Source organism: Larimichthys crocea, chromosome XXIV, assembly GCF_000972845.2.
Source record: "Larimichthys crocea isolate SSNF chromosome XXIV, L_crocea_2.0, whole genome shotgun sequence".
Taxonomy (NCBI): Eukaryota; Metazoa; Chordata; class Actinopteri; family Sciaenidae; genus Larimichthys; species Larimichthys crocea.
Window position 1 is genome coordinate 1,186,849 of NC_040034.1, and position 21,317 is coordinate 1,208,165.

General features: G+C 43.3%; 1 long non-coding RNA gene across 1 annotated transcript in view; it reads left to right on the forward strand.

Moving 5' to 3' along the window:
- The first annotated feature begins 2,063 nt into the window (after window positions 1-2,063).
- The window catches only part of LOC113744551 (uncharacterized), an 86,735-nt gene continuing 67,481 nt past the window's right edge, over window positions 2,064-21,317 (forward strand). The window contains exon 1 of the long non-coding RNA XR_003461630.1: window positions 2,064-2,267. This is a non-coding gene — a long non-coding RNA (uncharacterized LOC113744551). The remainder of the gene's footprint in view (window positions 2,268-21,317) is intronic.

Sequence of the window (21,317 nt, forward strand, 5' to 3'; positions counted from 1 at the left end):
GTGACAGCAATAGTCAATTTTGAGCGATGAGTGATTGACATGAGTGACAAGTTTTCCCCCTCCGTGTCATCGGTTGTCGTGTTTTTAACCCGCTTTCACGACCCGTCTCCTGTGGATCTCGCTTAGCCGAAACACCTGGATCTCTTGGACGAGATGTGAAACGTCTTTACACGTCGACAGACGGGTCCAGTCGCTCCAGATTTAACCTGTTTTTAAAAAAACACGACCTGAACCTTCTCAGTTAATTTGACATGTGTCCGAATGCTCGTTTCTGAACATTAATGATCTTACTGGTGCGGTTTGCTTTGTGAATAACGACCTCTGCGGTACTGGACCTGAGACAGGCTGCAATCCTCATGTTTAAAGGTCCAGTGTGTCAGATTTAAAAGGGCTCTAATAACAGGATGTAATATTCATAACTATGTGTTTTTGTTACCTTAGAATGAGACTTTCATATCTATAAAATCTAGACATTTTCCGCACATCTCAGCCAAGAACAGACAAACTGAACACGGACTCTAGAGAGGACTTTTCGTGTGTTTCATGACCAGTTTAGTTTCTCCGTTAGGCCTACAATTAAAGGATGAGGCGGCGGGGGGGTTGCAATCAGCAATTACACCGCTAGACGCCACTAAATCCTGCACACTGGACCTTTAACTGGTCTGAAATGCTCAAATGAAGTAGTAAGTAACACAACAGAACAAAGCTTTTCGGTGTTGTTGCTCTCCACGACTTCCTCTACTCTGGAAGAAGAAAGATGGAGCACCGTTTCGACGTTCTCACCTTCACGCGTACAAGCTGACAGGTTTTTCAGCTGGAGGAGTCGGTGGATCTGGTGCTTACTGGGTCGAGCACAAAAAAACGGGTCGTACGCTTCTCCGGCTTCACAGCGATCGCGACCGAACGCGGGAAACCCGATCGCTGGAATCAATCCTCAGGAGGACAGTTTATGTCGTGGACTCGATCACAGTGTTTGTGCTGACAGTAGTTGGGACTCTTTCAGCTTTTTTTTTCTCCCCTCTCATTAAAAAAAAAAGAAAATGCAAATCCAGATCGACGTCTCCACGACTCGACTGCACTAAAAGTGTGATCTTCTTCATTGTGGCTGCAATGGCGTGCAGTTTCCTGCACTGATGACAGATAAACTGCTGCCACCTCGTGGATTCATTCAAAACTGCAACTGGAAAACAAACTTAAGAAACAGTGCACACTGCAACTGAAGATCAACAACAAAAGGATATCACTTTTTTTTTTATTATTTGAATGTATTTGTTTTGGTATGCATTTGTTTTTATTTCTTACATGATTCAACAGGCTTTTAAAAGCAATACAAGCTTCCAACCCAGCGACGATTAATCGAGCTTTTCTCTTAAAAAAGAATCTACTAAACTACATTATGAAAACTGGTATGCAGCTAACGTTTTATCCAATTCTACCGCTTCGACAAGACAAATCACAAGAAGGTGAATTTGTTCTCATGCAATATGTGAAAGAAGGAGTATTCGGTGAGTGTGTACAGTGTGTATTCGCAGAGATGACCTTCTCTGTATGTGTATGTGCATGTAAAAGTATGTTTAAAAACCTGAACTGGTATTTTTACCTTGAGGCTGCATGTCCACAAAAAAAAACAAAAAAAGTTTTGAATCCAGACTGATTTTATCCGAGTGATTATTATTAGCCCCATGTACTGTAATGGTTATTTTTTCATGACAATGTACAGGTTTTTAGTGACATGACTGTACTGTATATCGCTCACTTTTATTATATATTCCATGTATGATTTATCAGACTTTACACTTTAAATTAAATGTATTTATTTGATCATAGTTTGTCTTCTGGGAACTGTTTTTTTTTATTCACGAGTCCTGACCACGGACAGCGTAGGTGTAACAGCACCTACGCTGTCAATCAAAGCATCCACGCTCTTAATCCTGCATAACTTTAAGCCTTAATATAATCTGAACAGGTGAGTTGTATATAAATTCACCCTCAGTACAGTTGTCATGAACGGGGAAATTAGCTACAGAGACCAAAACTGATTTTTGTACCAGGCTGTAAACATGTTTATTTCTGCTGTGCATGTCACTTAATTCACCGACTCTGCCACACCCTCCACTACAATCAGGACTATCACACACACCTGCTACTCACCTGCACACACACCTGATTCCCATCTACCCAGATCCCAACACATTCACTGAGCAGATCCCATGCAAGACTCTCCAGCGTTTATCTTTTGGACCTGCCTGTTCTGGACTCTTTGCCTGGTAAAACACTTTGTCTGTGGCGTAAACTCTAGTACGTTTCTAATGCTCTCAATGTACAGATAAAGACACAAGTACAGCTAATAAAAACGAGGAAGTTGACATATACACAAAACAATACGCACAAAAACTACTAGATAAATGCGTATCTATTAACAACAGTAACAGCAGGTTGTGTTATATACTTGAGGTAGGCGGATATGACTGAATACATACGGTATGCACATGATATTTACATATTTTAAACAGTGAGAATAAATTATAATATACAAGTTATTGTACAAGTAATGTTCCTGACACTGTGTGGTTTTAGATACAAAATGTACACTGTGCAATCTTCAGTGAATTAGTCAGTGCACGTTATGTGTCAAATTTCCAAATATCAAACTGTCACAGAGTCATTACAACTATTTCAACAGCCTGAGAGAACAAACTGTTCTGATGTGTGTTTGTTTTGGCGTGCAGAGATGTGTGGCGCCTCCCAGAGGGGAAGAGCTGGATGTATAAGTCCTGAATACACGGGTGGTGTTGGAGCCAGTTTTGATGTACAGGTAGTTTGCGTTGAATGTTGTTGCTGCTGTGTCACCTGGAGCCTTCGTAGAGGAGCCGTGTGTGCGTGTGTCTTCTAAGTCTAATAATAAATCTGATTTTCAGGTTATTTTACACAAATTAAAACAAAGTTATCATCATATTTTCTGCCAGTAGATGTTGCACACTGCAGCACTACAGCTGCAGTACTTTGATTTGAACACTTGATGGCTCTTTTTCACCAGAAAACACGAGGACTCATCCTGAGTCATGAGTCTGCAGTCGGCTCGTTTTATGACTGTGCTTTCTTTGGAAGGGGACAAAGATTAGCTCAGAATATGATTGTTCGATGTGAACTATCACGCCCCGTATAAGCATAAAGAAAACAACTCATCCACTTAAATAATGCTGCGATGACAGATTTTAAAATGTCTGTTCAGTCGAGGCCTCAGGCACAGATTTCCATCCACTCCCTCTCTCTCTCTCTCGCTGCTACACCTTTGTGAGAATCTGGGTCACTTAACCATACCTGTCCTAGCAAATCCTTTTTAATTGACTGTGTCCTCCTGCAGGCCTACCTGTGCACGAAGGTGTGTCCGCTAATGGCATGAACCTGCCTCATTTGGCACTGTCAACATGTGGCCTCCTCCAATCAGTCACACCGCACTGCGGAGTTTCAGCAGCCTGTAATCTGTGCGGTGACAATTGTCGTCCCCGGGGCAGATTTTAAAGGCCTGTTCCGTGAGCGTGACGTGCGCTCACATGTCTCAGGTCCAGTAATGTGTGTGTGTGTGTTTTAAGCTTACGTTTGGTGGTGTGACTTCATTGTTCTCAGTGTCGGATTTCCAGTTTGCTCAACAGGAAGTTGGAAGAACACGTACAGACTAATAAACTCTTCTTCTACCTTTTTTAAAGCCTTAAATGTCTCTAAAATCCACTGAAACACTTCACATAGCTTTACCTTTAACTATTAATACTATACTCATACTGTATATCTGTACTTAAGGAGCCTCTTATACCATCGGTGTCGGCCACATTGAGCCTCTGCATGTTATTTTTACTGCAGATAAGAAGATGCAAATTCAGAAAACGCAAATGTTCTGTCTTTGTTTCTTTCTAACAATCATAAAATTATCATCTGCACACATACGATGATTGTTTGTGACTCACTTTACTCGGAGCAAAACCTCCAATCCTGTTTATTGAAGGCCGGACGTCCATCAGTGAGTAAAAAGGTGACGAACAGGTCAAGCTGTTCATGATAAGCTCGATTTGCCAAATGATCCGTTGGTTTAAGTAATCACACCGACTCACAGACGCTGATACGACTTCTCCGTTCCTGCATTCGAACTCCTGCTTAACTTAAAAGTCAATAACTATTATCTGAAGATTGTTTGCCAGGTGTTGATCATCATTGATTATTAGGTTTTAAAGTCCTGTCCCCTTTGTAAGAAACATGTTATCATCAGACTGGTGGGACCGGTTTTATCTACTTTAAATAAATTTAAGGAAGACAAAAGGTGCTTTGGCAGGGTCGTGGACGCCGTTTTGGGGAAGAGGGACGATCTGCTGCACAAATTCTCAAGTATTGTGAAATATTAGATAATATTTCCTCTTATGGCCTCCAACAAATCACATCCAGAGGATAAATGTGTTTATCTTTGATAACGGATCATCAATCCGATCGTCATCAAGTTTCGTGGGTGTTTGATTCCAAATATCTTTTAATTACATCATCATAAATCCACCTGGCTGCAGAATTAGCACCACTGATGAAGCACCAACTTATAATATTCACATTACAGCCGTGGATGGGAAAAAAAGGGCATTAACTCAGATTTCTTTTGCCAATTTTCTGGAATTTTGGATAAAAAACTTGGCTGTCGATATCCGAAATGTGAAAACCTTCAAATTTTTGTTTTCTTGGTTTGTCACAAGCCGTAGAGGTTGTGAACCTTCGGTTAAATAGTTTCTTTTTCCTTTATTTGATGTGAAATCTCAAGTCTATAATAAACTAGAGCTGACGTTTAAAAGTGCAGAATTTCACTTTGAAGTTGAGCACAAGCAAAGAGTGTCATCGATTTTAAAATACCTCAAACTTCAGTGCAGTACTCGGTTGCTTTCCACCAGTGGACGTGAGATTAAAGCAAATAAGTTAATGTGAATTAAATATGAATTAAATGTCCATCTGCTGTTTGCAAAAAGTAGAAGATCCTTTTTAAGAACTCACAAGTTTCTGCTCTAAAAGTCGTCGACTGTTTTCGCCTGACACTCAGGAAATGGGAGTACAATTTGGCCAAAACACAAATGATCTTAGCTCGAGCGAGTACTTGGCTGTTATTTAGTCGAGCTAACTGTGTGCAGGTGTGCAGCGTTCCTCTGAAGTCGGACGAGCTGAATGTCGGATTGGCATCGTGAGAGTTGTGGGCCGAGCGACGGCGTCATGGTGCGTTTGTTGAGCGTCATTGAGGGTGTGCGCGGGGGCGGGGTGGAGGTCTGACCTGACAAAATGAATCGTTCCATCAAATCAGGGCAAGACCTTAACATTTGCATTTCCACTGAATCAGAGCCGGATGAAGAAAAGAGGCCTCCATGGAGGGGAAAGTTGTTTGACGTGTGAATGAGCGAATGCGTCAGGCCCTTTGCCGAAACACATTCATGGCTTCACAGCTTTGGACAGAGTCTGGGTCTCTCGCATAGATCCTGCTGGAAAACTCTTTTTAGTCACTTTTTCCCTCCATGTAGGCTGCTTGGCAGTCGGGCCTTCCTGCAGTCGGGCTTGGACCGGCAGCGGAGGAAGAATGGCTCGTTGATCACGAACTCTTCTTCCTCTTGACCTCTTACTGTACCGCGTGTCTTCACGCCGGTCTCGTGAGGACAAACAAATCTTCTAAAATAGACACCTCTTGGCTGGAGACATTAAAACTGGAGTTTGCTCACTTTAGTCTCTTGACGGTAGTGTTGTAAACAGTGTATTTCTACACGAGCTGAGTTCAAACTAAAAGTTTTCGTCTGTGATTCAGAAGTTTTGTGAAGTTTTCTCTGCACTGGCCTTTTTAAATCTAGTTTCTTAAAGGTGCAGTGTGCAGGATTTAGTGGCATCTAGTGGTGAAGTTGCAGATTGCAACCAACTGAGTACTGCTCGGCTAATCCTCCCTGTTCAAAGCTGTCAGAGACATGGTTATGTTTATGTTTATTATATTTTATTTCTGTCTAATATCTCCTTAATTTTTACAAACTGGACCTTTTTTAAATTGCAAGTACCCAACCCTTAGGTTAGGAACCACTAGACTAAGTATATATGAAGTAGTAAAAACTAGTTTCACACTGACAGCGTACGTGTAATGTCACCCACAGGTTTCTAAAGAGACGTTTTGAAGCTCTGGCCGCCGCCGTGTTTAGTTTAAAAGTTTAAAAATCAGCAAAGACTTGGATCAGTGGTGGACCTGAATGAAGCCATCTGTAATGACATCTACCTGTCAGAGCTCCCACGCTGTGGCGTCGGCTTCACTTCACAGCCGCAGAGCGCAGCACTTGTTTCATAAGTGTACATTCTGAGCTTGTTTTTGTGGCATTGCTAGTCTGGAAGATGATCATGTTACATGTGTGATGTGGAAACTTGAAACCTTTTCAGTTCACAGGGGGAGACATGTTGTTCAGCAGCATACTCACAGACTATCAGACATCAGTGATTATTGCAAATATTTGTTTTGAATGATGATTTTCGGGTAATTTCTGAGAGAAGTGACTGAATTTAAGAGAACAGAGAGTCGAGGAATAACATCCCAGCTTCAGCAGGGCGCCTCGTGATCAGTTTCGCTTTTTATCTGTCAGTCAGTCCTCGATGTGACACGCATCGATTATATCTCGTGTCATTACCTGTTCTTTAACAGGAACAACACACACAGACGTCCTCAGGGGGAAACTAGAAACACATTTAAAAGGTTTAAAAAAAAAAAAAACGTTTTCATCTTAACAAACCGCCCTTTATGAGGCGCTCTGCGTTGCTTATGTTACAACTGAGTAGAATTGATTTGTGGGTTTTTTCTGCAGACTCAGAGAGCGACCTTTCCCTCTGCCCAGGTGTATTCCCTGAGGTAACCTTTAAAACACGACCACTCACTATCCATTTCCTGTCTGAAGGCATGTGAAATGAGACACTCAGACTCGAGGATAGGGGGGCTTTGGAGAGCTATGAGATGACAGATCCTGAATGAAAGTCGTCTGTATTCGGGGATAGTCCTGCCAGTTAGTAAAATTACACTTCATATCTGGCAGCGCTCCTGTGTAAAGCTACAACAACAGGCAGCAGGTCTGTGCATATTTGATGTTGACAGTTTGAACCTGTGCACAGCTGTAACGCTCTAGAAAACCTGCCGTTTTGTTAACGGCCGCGGCTTATCTCCCCGCAAAAGGCTTTGCATAACGAGAGGTGGAACAGCGCTTTCCCACGCTGCTTAACATGTATTTTATTTCAGCAGCGATTGTTTGAAATTGAAGCGTGTTGAGGAGGAGCTGCCTCTACAGTCGTATAAATCTGCAGTGTTATTACCAAACCAAACTGGACTGAGGTGTTTGTTGTTGCCAAGAAGAACAAAAGTTCCACGGGCCCGGCCCGTTTCTGTGCTGTTTGCACTTCAAATAATGAATTCATAACATCCTGTGTGTTATTGCAGAACATCAGATAATAGGCAAATGTTCGGCTTCTGTTATTCTCACCACAGAAAGCAGAAAGTACCCGACTTTGTACAATGAAGTACTTTATTGCCCATATTCTGCTGCTTGATACTAAATACTTTTATTGTTATATTGAGTATTTATTTCAGATTTGCTGTTTGTTAATCTAATTTACACAAAAGCGGTGTCACGTTTCAGACGCCCATGCACGTTTTTAACGACAACCTGACAGGAAACATCAGGAAAAAAAGAGTTTTTTATCAATTAAAAACAAAACGCAGCACAGGTTTTGGCCAGCAACAGTATAAAGAACGGACAGAACACGAGAGACGTCACCCACAAGTTTCTGAAGCCGTCATGTTGGATGTACTTCTTATTCCGCGTGGCTCGTTAGTGGACCTGAGGTGTACCAAATGACGCCTGAAATCTCCCGCGTTTGTCTTCGTTCCCCACCACTGGAGGTTGACGCTTGGTTTTAGCCGGAGAAGTTGAGCCGGATCCAACCCTTTGGAAAGGAAACTCAGTCTGACATCACGCTGCGGTCGCCAATCAGACGCTCGGAGAGGTCAAACCTCCACAGCCAGCCTGAAACTCACACTATCTAAACTCTGACATTGTTTATTTCACGAACCAGCTTCTAAATCCTGAGTCTGACTCACAACTCACGCTGCAGAATCGTGATGGAAACAGACGGAGCGTCAGCCCGATGACTAACGAGATCGAACGTGTGAAATAAACATGTTTTCTTCGTTCTCACGGTCTGAGACCACCGAGTCTTTTTAATGGCACCCAACTGGAGAACTGGCACCAAGCAGCCGTTTATCTTGATGCACCCTAAAACAAGCAGTGGATGGAAACATTTCATTTCTAATTTCCGTATTGGCGATTTTTTCTGGAAAATTATGTTCAAATTTGCACCGATTTGTTTTTTTCCGACTGAAACTTGGCTCGTGAGTTTGTTAGCAGAAACTTCTCGGATGGTTTCATTTAAAAACAGAGACCCAAAGAGGTAAATTATCCAATCTGTCAGGGGGGGAAAAAATGAAAGATTACAGAATAAATTGCAAAATAAGTACAAATCGGTGAAGCATGACTTTCAAGTTCAGCTCGCAAGTGCCAAATCCTCAGGAGAGGAGCCACGACTATATGTACATCGTACAATGAAATGGATTTCTACTCTAGTTTTACAGAATATCTAACTAAATACAAGTTCTACACGCTTGGCATTAAGTGCAATCTCTGATCTCACACTGGACCTTTTAGTTTGAATCAATGATGCAGCGCTTTTATTTGTACAGTCAGTGTTTTTGTTGCTTTCTGCCCCCTCTCTCCTGTTGTTCCTCTGTCTGAGATGTCCGGGACTATTAACAGCAGCTTTGCTCTCCAGGTAACGCGGCAGAGCGTGAGTTATGGTAATAGCTGCTGGCAGGAGAGAAAATAAACATCAGTTATTAGAATTAATGTGAGTTTGAGTTTGGGCGTACAGGGCTCATTCAACATCTCTCCTCCTCTTCTTTGGAGGGCTTCAGTGTGTACGTGTCTTTTTTTATTTCTGCGCACACGTGTCATCCCTGCTTAATTTCAAAGTCCAGCTTCCTTTTTCCATTTGGCCTTTTTCAGATGCAAGTTTTTTTGGGCACTGATCAGAGTGTCTTATTTGTCCAACATCGCCCATGCCAGCTGCCCCCCCCCTCAGTTCAGGCAGGCCCCGAAGGGCCCCAGTCTGCGTTGTGTCTTAACATGGTTCGCTAAGCTTCAAACAGACGCCACACTGTACTGCAGCCCGGGCCCCGTCCTCGTTCCTTACTTTGAAGTGGGAATCCTTGCACTTAGCACATTCAGACGTCATCATAGCTCGGTTTTGATGGGATCCAAATGCCGAAGCTGGCTCTGTTATACTGGCTCCTTCTTAGCTCGGTAAACATGACCTTAGGCACTCATTTGGCCACCTAAGCTGCAGTCACTGGCTCGTGATGCTACCACTGTGTCTTTATGTCTGTTAGCAGTAAAAGGTAGCTCTTGTTCCCAGCTGGCTGAGGTAGGAAGTCGACATTTAACAGCGGATAAGCAGCCAGTCTGGAGCTGAGGGGGGGGGGGATTTAAAATATTGACTTTAGTGATAACACTTTTATCCTCTAGCGCCACCATGAGGTCATCACTTTGAACATTTGTTGATGTGAACATCAGCATGCCTGCATCATAGACGGTAGAAAACATGGACGTCGTAGCTGTGACAGGTTTCTGAGCACTCGTATCCGCTGGCCGGTTTATTTCTGCTGTGAAGTTGGACATTTTAACATGTGGACTTTTTGGAGACTGACTCGTTCCGGACAGTTCCTCAAACGTCCACTTGAGACTGGCTCCAGAAGTGAGTCAGTCTCCATTAGGGGTTGTACAGACCAGTCGATTATTCGATTTCACTGCTCCACAATGACGTCGACTAGTCACTAATCACCGCCCAGAACGAGGAAGGATTTCGCCGTTGTTGTGCAAACGTTACCTGGCTGTCCCAGCGACAAGCACACCGAGCGAGCTGATGAGCCTTCACCAGCGCACGTAGAGGCGCTTGTGTTCTTGCAAACCAGGATCGAAAAACGAAAACTGTGACTGAGCAGGACTGTGATGACGACCGGGCTTGCAGGATCTTGTCTGTGTGTTGTTTTCCTCCCAAATACAGTATTTTGTTTTCCACTTTCCGCCTATATGGGAGATGTAGCCGAACATAACGTGTAGGTATGTTACATCAGATTGAACAGCTGAGTTGCTGCTTGTTGTTGATACTCGATGCTTGCTGTGTAACAGCTGTCCACTGTCATTGAATACAGATTATTGCAAAGCTCCTGCTGTGATTATTTAATTACAATGACGTCACCAGCGACTAGTCGATCATCATATCAGCGTCAACTGAAGTCATGCAACCCCTGGTCTCCATAAGTCCCCATGTTAAAACTTCACAGCAGAAATAAACATGTTTACCCGTTCATGACAACTGTACTGAGGAGTGATGCAGAGTTAGAGTAAACAGTTCACGTGTTGTGGATGTTGTTTGATTTCATCGCACGTGTCGATACAAAACACCCTCGAGGCCGTGTGTGTGTGATCAGGTGGTAGCGGCGGCGACTTGTTTTCCCGCTCTCTCTCTTTGTGTAACGACGGGCCGCCAGGAGCTCTGGGAACAAATTAGCTTCAGGTTTAAACAAACTGTCGTAGAGTTATTACCTAACTGTATTTAACGGTATCACTGTGTGTTTACACTAATGACAGCTGCGGGTGAACATGCAATGTTTTATAAGTCAGACCTGCTAAGATAAGAATCTACCAGTGTTACACACACACACACACACACACACACACACACACACACACTCCCCCTGAGCTAAACTGCAGGAGCTTCTCGTTGCATAAGCCTCCCGGTCATCATCTGCCCGTCATGTTTTCCGACAGTGGGAGAATGACTGACTCGCCTGTAGAGGCAAGAAGTGTTTGTGTTTTCCATGTGGAGCGTCCAAGCCGCCGGCAGTAGCGGCTGTGGTGGTGGCCGAGTCTGACACAGGCTTCTTGAGGAACTCCAGGACGCCGTTAGGTTGAGTGACCTGGCTCTGTGTGTGTGTGTGTGTGTGTGTGTTTGCTCGTATTGGCCTGTTGCCTCCGTACCTACCAGGGCAACACCTGTTGGGGCTTTTGATATATAGAAATAGACGTACAGCTGTGTTATTCCAGCGGTGCAGACAGTGTAGGCTCAGTGCTGGAAGGGGAAACCTCACGAGGCCTGATTCTGATGAGTCATATCGGGCGACACGTGTCCGATACGGTTTGTTTTTGTTGCTGTCAAGTCACTAGAACACCTCGAAATGAAGCGTTTTAGTTCATCGAGTCATTCTAATTAAATTTAGACCTCCATCTTCTTTCTTTTGCCACTTCGATGAGTCCGTAATTGAAAGCTTCGTCCATCGAAACGTCAAACTGAAACATCTGCAGAATAATTCTACACTCGATACGTTACGATCTTCCAGAGTTAGACTTGATATGAGATGAATAAATATCAGTTTTCTTTAACTTTGCTGCTGGATGTCGCCACTCTGCACTCTAACATAACATAACGTGTGCGTCATTGATCGACTCCAATCGCCTGATCGCATATTCATACTGAATATCAACCCTCGATGACATGAGATCTGTTATTTGACCTGTTAATTGATATAAATGAGGTGGATTAAACATTAAAAACATCTGTACCAGGTCTGCGTGTTTCATTGGTGGTTGCATCGTGAAGTTAGATCCGGCTCAACTTCTCCGACGCACTACAACGACTCAAATGTTTAGAAAAAACATGCAGCCGCCTCTGGTGCTGGGAGAGGAAGCCAATGCTGCTCGAGGCAGATCCGCGATCCACGTCTTTGCAGTTATTTAGATAAGCCACGAGGTGGAAGAAGCAGTACATCCAACAACTACACCTAGAGTTCATTCTTTATACTATAATGTCACAGCAGGGCCGGATAAAGTCTGAATGCGGCCTTAGTATCATACGGTGTCACACACTGCAGCCTCTAAAGTGATCATAGTGTTGAATCAACACATAAAAAACATTTTGGCTTGTTGTGTCTCGGGGTAACAATACGTCTTTTCTTTTCTTTTGTGTTTGGACATTGTGGTATTGTTACTTTTCCTTCACCAAAGTCTGAATCTTTCCCCGCACACGTGTAGTCCAGACTTTACATCAACACGCTAACCACATCGCTCCAGCCAGTCCAGCTCCAGCTACCTTTATCTCGGTGGGTGAGCGCTGCTGCAGCAGCAGCTTGCAGCCAGGTCGACTTCTCCTTTTTTGACTTTCCGCTCCGTGTTTATAGAGTTCAGTTTTATATGCAAAACGTGCGTTACGGCCCGAAACATGTCGTGTGAACCGCCGAGGGGCTTGTTGCTTGCCTTTGCTTCGTCTGTATGCATGGTAGCCGCTCTACAGGAGGCTACAGTGCGGCTGCTGTTTGTGCAGGTGTGCTGCAGTATGACGTCTGATTATGAAATATACTGGACATTCATAGCTTTTGTTTTTTCAACCATTTGCTTGCCCCCCATTTGAGAGTCAAGCAAAACACTGATTTCCGTCTCGGGTCGACTCTGCGGTTTTACCCGCCGCCGCCTCCCCCGCCCTTGACCGCTCCACCCCGCTTCACCCTCTCAAGCTGAAAGTAGAGGCGCGCAGTCAGGGTTTATTTGTAGAGGCGACTTTGATGTGTGCACTGACAGCTGATATTTCCAACATTAAGCTGTGGCCAACCTCCTGAACTCTGCAGAGAGCCACCTGTGAGCTCTTACCTGGTTATTCCTCCTCTCACAGCGAGCTTGTACTGCAGCTGGCTACAGGCCAGCACCGATCAGTCACCCTATGTTGATCGAGCCAAATGTCTTTATTTGACAGGCATGCTGTTACGCTGCGGGGTGTGATGCTTTGTATGATCACCAACCCCCTTCGATACGGTCGCCAGTCAGACAAAAACGGCTGAAGACTGTTTACTGTGTGCATGAACTGTAACAAACCCTTTATTCTAACCGGTTTACAAAGAGACGTTACAACCAGAGCAGATAAAAATAAAAAATAGTATAAATAAAAAGATATTTAAGAGATTTTGCTATTTGATTTGTCATTAAAGCATAAGAAATTTCTAAGTTAAGAGATTTAAGTTCATAAAACAGTCTCAGAAATTCTTGCAGGCAGATATATATGTATATATCCGATATGTTAGTACAGTACAGCATCACTAGCACTTAAGCAAATACATGTTGTTGTTGTTGTACCACACATCGAGTCAGTTATGTAACTGTATCCTGACAAACCGTTTAGCACAACGGCTGCCAGTCTAGTACCAATAAATACTTTTGATATGTCAACAGAAAGTAACGATACAAAGAAGTCCAGACAGCAAACATGCCGAGTCTCAGGAATCGGGTGATTAATAAGATTATAGTTTATAAGAATGAAGTTATTTAATCACGACGGGCTTGTTTCCTGATGCTTTATAGATTTAATCAACTCATTAGAAGAAAATAAATGATTATGAAAATAATATAGTTGTGATTATATCAATATGTCTTCATATCATATTTAGACATTAAGATTTATGAAGATTAGTAAAGTGTATTTCTTCACTCTCATGACGACTGAAGGCCACGAGAAGCAGCTGAATGTAAACAACTTGGATTTGAGTTGTAACGTCGCACATACACTGTCCAATCTTTATACTGTCACTGGTGTAATCATATTCTAATATATATAAGTAGTTGAACATGTCTGCCCGCATAAGGAAAGGGTCATGTACCAAAAATAATAATAATAATAATTTGGCAGCAACAGAAACATCTGCTGAGCTCGCTCATGTTGACGTTGGCACGGAGCTCGGCGTGGTCTGTGCAAGGCCGGCCGTCGTTCCTCAGCTCGCATGTTCCCCTCGAGGGAGCTTCCTCTTATCCCCCAACGACTCCCCTGTTTCACTTCATGAAGCAGTTAAGTTATTTTGCATCATGTGTCCACCACCACCACCACCACCCCTCCTCCTCCTCCTCCTCCTCCTCCGCTTTCTACAAATCTCTTTTGTCATTATGAAAACAGTGCTGCTGCTGCTGCTGCTGCTGACGTTTGGTACGCTGCATTTAAAAGTACGTAATGGGAGAAGGGAGATGAGTGAGTGCTCGCAGGTGACAGTTTTCAAATGTCAGGTATAATTATGACAAACGGTCAGGGTCGTAGCTCAGGTGTGTTTGTAAGAACCCTGATTCAAATCAACACAAATAATGAAACAAAGTGTACTGCTCTCTCTCACTCCCTTAAATCCTCTAATGTGCTGACAAAACTTTGATAAAACACAAATTTTAACCCTCGCGTATTTAGATCACCTCGATTTAAAAAAAAGAAGACAAAGATGCAACAAACTGTTGAACAGCCGCACCCTGCCACTTTGGCGACGTCTTCATGTATCTTGTTTATCTCACAGAGCAGCTTGAGCTGACAGGAAGTCAGGCACAGATTTTCAAAATAAAACACATAAAAATGTGACAAATAAACCTTGATCTTGATGAGGGTGCCGCTTGTAAAAAAAAACAATTTAACTATGTAGCATATTTACATATTTAGAAGCACATAAACCAAAAAAATGTCTAAATCTGAGCAAGTTAAAGTCTGGAGGTCAAAAGTTTGAACGGATCAGAGTCTCAGTGCCCGGTGGAGTTTTTGTGTTACACTTACAAGAAATTCTTTTATGTCTAAAAGCACAAACAGTGTTCTTCTCTCTTTTTTGCTTCTTTTTTTATTCAAATTTCAGATTCTGTAGCAGGATGACGGACCTTTCAGACACAGTGTGATCTGTGGTGCAGTTCAGTCTGGTTAACTCAGGGCACTTTCACACCAGCCACCACCTTTAAACGGACCACGGTTCGTTTCCTCAGACAGTCTCATCCGAACTCTGGTCCTGGCCTGAAAACTCCCAGGTCTCAAGTGAACCCTGTTTCTTTTTTTGTTCATTTACGATAAAAAATAAGCATCAACACACTTCACCGGATGATAAAAAACAATCCTCGACATATTTAGTGGTCCAGACACATGACTCACAGCTTTAATACTTTTACTACAGCTGATGTTGGAGTGATATATAAACATAAAACACAGTAAAAGACTAAAAGGATGGGTCTCCGCCTGTAAATCATTAAACATAACTATTACAAAAAGATGTTCAGTATCAGGCTGTGGAAAGTTACTCAGTAGTTTGTGGTACACTTAAGTACATATGTCATTGTATCCGCCGCAGAGGATGACTGGAAAATACCACAGAAGCTCACAGACAGAAATAGCAGAGGCATGATCTAACCTGTCAGGTGAGCCCGGTGGGTTTTTTTTGTAAATCGACGCGAGTTCCTAATAGTATTTAATCCTCATCCATCATCTTGGCAGGCCCTTCCCTGCATCCGCTTCACCGATTGGCCGAGAGCCAGTGGCCAGACAGTACACCTTGTTCACAGGCATTGTGATGTAACAGTGGGAAATCTACCTGAGGACTCCCCTTTGTCTTACCTGAGCTGCTTTTGACCGCCATGAGTCAGCGTCCTTCACGCTGGTGATTGATATCATCTGTACACACACAAACACACACCCTTCAACCTTTCATTAGGAGTCAGGAGGCCGCTTTAATGTTTGCACGGGCTGTTCTGACTTGTCAATCACACAAAAGCCGGCTGGCACGTACACACAATTAACACACACACACACACACACACTGACAAGTGACAGAGGTGGAAAATAGGCTACGCAAACTGGAAATGCAGGTTTGTGGCTTTCAGCAGTGAGCTGTGTGAATGGCCGTGCAAGGGTTGGATGAGTAAGCAGGTCTGTGTCATTGTCTGCGAGTTCATCGCTGACCTCATTCTTTCATTTCCCCAGAAAACTACTTGGTCAGGCCTCACATGGAGCCAAGATCCACCGAGGTCTAGACGGTGAGTGTGAGGACCAGCGGGGGCTCGAGGTGGGAGCGCTGATTGCAGGGAATCCTGCTCGCGTGTCAGCCGCAAACGTCGATTTACTGATAGAAAGATTCAGTGGAGTTCACAGCTGTGGGTGAGATGAGCAACCATTGCCAGGTTGCATCATTTTGCCGCCAAGAACTGGTTGCAAAATACTTATATCGCTGCTACGGTGCGTTAACTCGCGTGTGCACAGACGTCTGTATTTACTAATGAGTTCATTGTTTGACAGAGGCGTGTGAAGTTCGACCGACCTGCCAACATCAATAACAAAGATGCAAATTAATCCAACCGACAAAGATTATACTTGATTAATACAACATGAATCCATCCTGCAGCGACCCGGTTCTGACTCCGGCCTGTGGTCCACTCCTCTTTGCTTTCCTGTCTGTCCTCAGTGAGCTCGTTCTCCATCGCCGTTAGCTCCTCCATCTTATGTAAGTTATAGATCTTACGTTCCCCCGTGATAACAGACAACAGAGCCAGCTCTACATTCCCGTCCTTCTTCTCTTCACTTCAGCAGGGATCTTCAATCTTTCCACTGATCTCCGTAGATCAAGTCCATGTTGGCACGCAACACTGATGGAGATGAATGTTCAGAGCTACTGTGACTGGCCAAAGTTTCTTGGAGTTTCTTGCTGCAGAGCATAGATGATACAGACTTTGATACGTGACTCATCGTGTTGACTGTGAAGGCAGCTCATCCTTTTTAGGATTGTGGAATGATCTTTTAAATCACTTCTTAAAACTTTCACTTTTTATATTTTTATCCTTTCATCTCTTTATCTTTTAACTTTCCTTAATCAGATCTACATTTTTAATGTCAGCGTTTCCCTTTTTATGGCACCCCTACTATTCTTTTGCTCTTTTAATCTTCTATTTTTAAAGCTTCCAGACCATCAATGAAAAGTTTGGTCTGGTTGGTTCCACTGCTCTATAAAACACTTAAAGAAAGAGAAGGACAGAGCTGCTAACGTCCAGCTTCCACAAAGTGGGTAAATACTACAGAGCGGTGCTACAAACTATGATGTACTGAATGAAACGCTCCTTGGAAGTAATGCTTTGTTATAGTTAGGACAAAAGTGTCCAGCCATAACAAAGACGGACAATGAAAATATGCAAGTTTGGACTTGATTTGTGAAACTCAGATTCAGAAAGAGTCAGAAAATATTTAAATGTGTACAAATAGTGTTTGTTTAATGACTTTTTAACTTTTGAAACTTGTTGAAGGACGCTTCCAGACTGCTGCTTCAAAGGTCACCGGGTCACCGGGTTTAGGGCTTCACACACACACTGCCAACTGGCCCTTACCCTCCCTCCCAGTCATGTCCAGCAGGTGCCACAATGTGACCTTGATTGGGAATCTGGGATGTCAGGAATGTGAGCGTTCTCCTCTGGGGATCCGTGACAGACTGGACCGCGGGGTCGCTTTCAATCCGACACCTTTGATGTCTGCTCATCGCCGCTCGCCTGACAGTTGGTGCTTCTCTGCGTCCTCGCCTGTCCCACGTTACGCTGGCAGACCACCCAAATCTGAAAAAATGTGCTGCCAGGTTTAAGTTTTCTGAAGAATGCGGCCCATCTGAGCACGCCCCCGCCCTCAGCCCATCTGGACCCCTCTTAACCTGCGATGATCGCAGTCGGTGTGCGTTTTTTTGGTGTGTGTGGCCTCGTCATTGGGGACAACTGAGAGCCTCTGTAAGTTAATTCCAAAGTCTCAATATCATCTAAAGAAATTCACACATGTGCTCACTCGTGCCGAGCTCGATAAATGCCTCAGATTGATTTACACTCGTCTGGTCTGGCGAGGAATTTATGATACAAGCGCGCTGGAACGATAAGATCAAGATCAACCTTTCCTCGTTGCATAATTTCGGCGTACACATCAACATTTACGACAGAGATTTGTCGATGATAGATTAGTTTCAGCGGGCTAAAGGTACTTTCCTCTGTATTTTCCCAGTAAGTAGTTTGAAGTACTTTAACCCCAGTTCACCGTTACTCATTCAGGACAAAGTCTTCTCGCGCTTTTGTTTATTCAATCCAACGGCAGGCGATTTCGGCTTTGATACGCAAAGCGTTCGATAGTGTTTATGGGAGCTCGTCGGAGCAGATGTGAAATGTTAAGGGCTGTTAAAGACAGATAGATAAAAGGTGAAGTGGCTGTTTGAGCAGATAAGGCAGGAGAGGAAGGAGGAAGGAGGGAGGAGGGAGGAGGGAGGAGGACACGACGTCTGACACAAAGTAACCTGACTGTTAGGTCTGCAGACTGAAGCTGCACCTGTCTGTCTGATTACCAATGAGACATGACGTGACAGTTTTTGTGAGGCTGTCTGTTAAAGACAATAATGTTTATTTATATTTTCAAGCTATATTCAGCTGTGTTACAAGTGAAAAGGCTTTTAATCGACTTTCATGGTCCCCAGAGGATGAATCCTGATAGTTAATGATGAATTCTTGGCTTGATGTCCTGATTTTTTCCAATGCCTCCGTGGTTTAGGTAAAAATACTCACTTACCCATGAATTGAACTTGAATTGGGTCAGGACAAATTCTTATTTATTTGCCAGATACTTTCATTTATGATCAAAGTATCAGTCGAGTAGCAGTTTAATAGCTCTTCTGTTGAACTCCAGTATGTTTGATTGCTCTCAATTAATTATTTACCAGTCCTTTATAGATTAGAGCAACTTTCGGGTTGCCAAGTTAAGTTTAGTCAAATCCAATCAAATCAGATTTTATTTGTACAGCCCAAAGTCACAAAGTACGTTTGCCTCGGAGGGCTTTACAATCTGTACGGGGAGTGTGTCAACTTGCCCGAGCGGCCCGGAGGCAAAACACAAGAGAATGATTCTCCAGGTGGCAATGTATGTGTGTTTATTCCACACATACAAAATCAAACACTTTACAACAATACTGATGATAATCCTCACAATCCAATACTCCAATCTCCTTCCAATGCAAACTCCACAACTCGCTACCCCCCAACAAACATTTCTCCGTCCCTTTTATCCCTCTCCCCTTAATCACATGACTAATTAGCTCAAACCATTGGTAGGTGCTTTTACATATTTACAGAGTGGCACCCTCTGTCCTTAGACCCTCGGTTCGAGTGAGGAAAAACTTGCCCACAAAAAACCTTTAACAGGGGAAAAAGGTGGAAGAAACCTCGGGAAGAGCCACAGAGGAGGGATCCCTCTCCCAGGACGATGAATTACAATGAATGATAAATTAATTACAGTAACAGTGGAACCTGTGGTAGAGATAGAGAGACAATGATGCACAGCAGCAGCAAATCATCAACTAACTATAAACTGTAATGGAGATATGGCAACAATAATGACAGTAGTAATATGTGTAGTGGACGTCATGCAGGACCACGATCCATGAGAACCTGCTGGACGAGAGACATTAAAAAAGAGTTCTCACTTTCTAATAAAATTCTGCAGGTATGCAGTTAATAGAGTAGAAGTGATATCATGTTTCTAATGTTAATAAGCAGCTATCTGCCTATGAATGCAGAATTCAGTTCAGATTTCTGTTTGTAGACTTGACCGATCGTATTTAAGCGGACTTTGGTTGCATGGAGGTTCACACACAGTTTGTGTGGAGAGAGGAGGCCGAGATGCAATGGACGGCGTGTGTCAGGTTTCTGAAAGGACGTTTGTCGTCCTGCATCTTCCGCCTCCGAGCTGACACCACGCTCTTAATCCTGCATAACTTTTAAGCCTTAATATAATCTGAACAGGTGAGTTGTATAAAAATTCACCCTCAGAACAGGGAAATTAGCTACAGTGAGCAAAACAGTTTTTTGTACCAGGCTGTAAACATGTTTATTTCACAGCCACGGAGGTTGCAGCATGTTCAATGTAGCGTTCATATGTCGATATGTGTTTATGGGTCACAGCTCAAACTGCTGGTTGATAGCCAGCGCTTTACTAAGAAGTTCAATTGGTAATAAATTAATTTCTTTTCACTTATTTCACAACCTGGCAACCCAAAAGTTATCTCTGCTGGTTCATATTTGATCTACCTTTTGTAACGGGTGACCTATTTGAAAGAGGAAGTGTGTTGATGTCTGCAACCAGCCAGCCGATAAGAAACGGACGGATAAAGCTCCGTCTGAGGTGTTTTCATTCTTTATTCTGTCTCCAAAATACTCAAACTTCCTCTTTTTAAAAGTCTCACTTTTGGTTTTGGTCTTTCGTTCCTTCGAAGCCTTTCGATGACGATAACTGCGTGACCACAATACCACCACCTTGCGATTCTTACTGCTGGGTTGAGGTCATTACCGTCATCACTGTCACTGTTGGGTCAATAGTTTAGTTTTTCATGGTGTGGGGACTCGACGAGTTAGAAACATTAAACCACAAACCCGCGAGGTTACGGTGCTGCTTCGCGGTAACAACCTGCACAGCCGTAGAAAATGTACGAACAACAATAAAGGAGCGTATTATCTCACCACATAAACTGCCAGACGTTTTTATGAGTGTGTGTGAAAATGTGAGTCAGAGGTCAATTACACCGAATCCTCAAGAGTCTCTGAGACTGTGCTGTGTCTGACTCTATTGTTTTGTTGTGACTGGGCCTTTCAGTATTAATGTGTCATCGATTGAAGAGTATCAGATCATCTTACTCTATCTGTTACACACACACACACACACACACACACACACACACACACAATCAGCAGCAGCAGCACACATGAGTACTATTTTTACTTCTATTATAGTAACAAGAATAATAGGCAGAAAGGATCCGGGCCACGACACCAAGTTCACAGTCAAAGCCTTCGAGCACATCCATTGAAGAAAACACCTGTTCAGACTGCAGGGCGTGACGTGAAACAATTAAAGACTCACCATTCACCAAAACACCGCGGCGGTTTATAATATCAGACAGGATTTTTACAATTCTGGAAAGTTATCACAGCAACCTGTCCTTTTTATCTTTCACAGCCAGGTGAGCAGTAGAAAGGCGGCAACATAAAGGATTTGTGTTTTTATTGGTGTTGCCGTTGCACTTTGCCAGGTGACTTTTTGCGACAAATATTGTTGAGGCAGGTTACTTGAAAGCAAAGGGTTGTGTTCGGTGGTGGGTGTGTTGCTTCCGGTAATCGGTGAAAAAGGTTAAAAGTACATCGAGGTAATCCAGGTTGAGAAGTGGAATCGTGAGTTTGAAGGTTTATCACGTGGGAGAACGCTGAACAGCTGTTTATAATAATACATATCAGATACACCCGTTCAAAGAAAGATCAACTCTTAACTCATTGCAGTGACATTCACACACCGCTGGTTCAGCTTCAGGATCTTGCTCTCGAATCACCGATCTTCTGATTAGT